A 1503-nucleotide genomic window follows, 5' to 3' on the forward strand; every position below is an offset into this window, starting at 1 on the left:
TTGGCAACGTGGTTAGCAGCTCTTCCTGGCGTTGGCAACGTGGTTGGCAGCTCTTTCTGGCGTTGGCAACGTGGTTGGCACCAAGACTTGGCGTTGGCAACTTGATTGGCACCAAGACTTGGTTGGCAGCACGTCCTGGCGTTGGCAACTTGGTTGGCAAGGCTTCCTGGCGTTGGCAACTTGGTTGGCACCCAAGACTTGGTGCCTAGCCAAGCAACCATTTCTGGCGTTGCCAAGGAACACGCCAATGATACTGGCGTTGGCAACGTGCTCGAGGTTGTTTCCTATGGTGCCAAAGTTGCTTGCTACGTTGCCAAGGAAAACGCCTTCATAACTTGGCGTTGGCAACGTGCACCTCCCTTTCCTGGGCCAAGTCTTCCATTCACTCCTACGTTGTCATCAAACACGCCCCTCATCTCTAGGTTGGCAACATGCTCGAGACTCAAAACTAGCTCCCCAAGATTGCTTGGCGTTGCCTTGAATAACGCCTATGGTTCCTGGCGTTGGCAACGCCCTCGATCTCCTCTTCAAGGCTTCATTCTTGTTGCTTGGCGTTGCCTTGAATAACGCCTATGGTTCTTGGCGTTGGCAACGCCCTCGAGCTCCTCTTCAAGGCTTCATTCTTGTTGCTTGGCATTGCCTTGAATAACGCCTATAGTTCTTGGCATTGGCAACGCCCTCGAGCTCTCCTTGGCTCAGCTCTTTGCTTGCCTGGGCGTTGCCTTCAAACACGCACCATTTTTCCAAGTTGGCAACGCCAACATATGCTCTTCCAAGGCTGCCTGGCGTTGCCTCCAACAACGCAGCCTTTCTCCAAGTTGGCAACGCCAACTTATGCTCTTCCAAGGCTGCCTGGCGTTGCCTCCAACAACGCAGCCTTTCTCCAAGTTGGCAACGCCAACTTCTCTTCTTCTTGCCCAGCTTGCATCATTCTTGCTTCCATACTTTCTTGTTTCATCACCTATCATCAACAAAGGAAATAGCTTCAAAGTCTTACCAATTCATGCAATAAATTTCATGAGATTCATTCATACTCATTCATGTATGTATTCCTTAAATCATTTGCATGAATTTGGCTAGAATCAACATGTTCCTTGGTATTCTCATGCATGAAGACAAAACTCATAAAAGAGCTTGTTTATTTAGAGAAAATGAGTGAAATTAAGCTAAAACCAACTAAACTAACTAGCTAATATAGTAAATATGCACTTGCATCACAACACCAAACTTAAAGTGTTGCTTGTCCTCAAGCAAAGTATAAAGGACTTTGTCACAAGAATCTAAGATGTAAGACTTGAATGTTCTTCCAGAGAGTAATTTTTCATTGAGCATGTCATCCTCACTTGTGTGGTCATTAATTTATTGTAATTGAACACAACCATTCAACTTTTTCAATTAAAATGCTTGCTTCAATACTAAATTGGTTAACTTCACTAGACTTCTTTTATACCTTAGCACATGACCCTTGAACCATTCTTTCCTTGATGCTTCTCTTCTTTTTTT

The sequence above is a fragment of the Arachis duranensis genome, chromosome 6 (genome assembly GCF_000817695.3).
Source record: "Arachis duranensis cultivar V14167 chromosome 6, aradu.V14167.gnm2.J7QH, whole genome shotgun sequence".
Lineage (NCBI taxonomy): Eukaryota > Viridiplantae > Streptophyta > Magnoliopsida > Fabales > Fabaceae > Arachis > Arachis duranensis.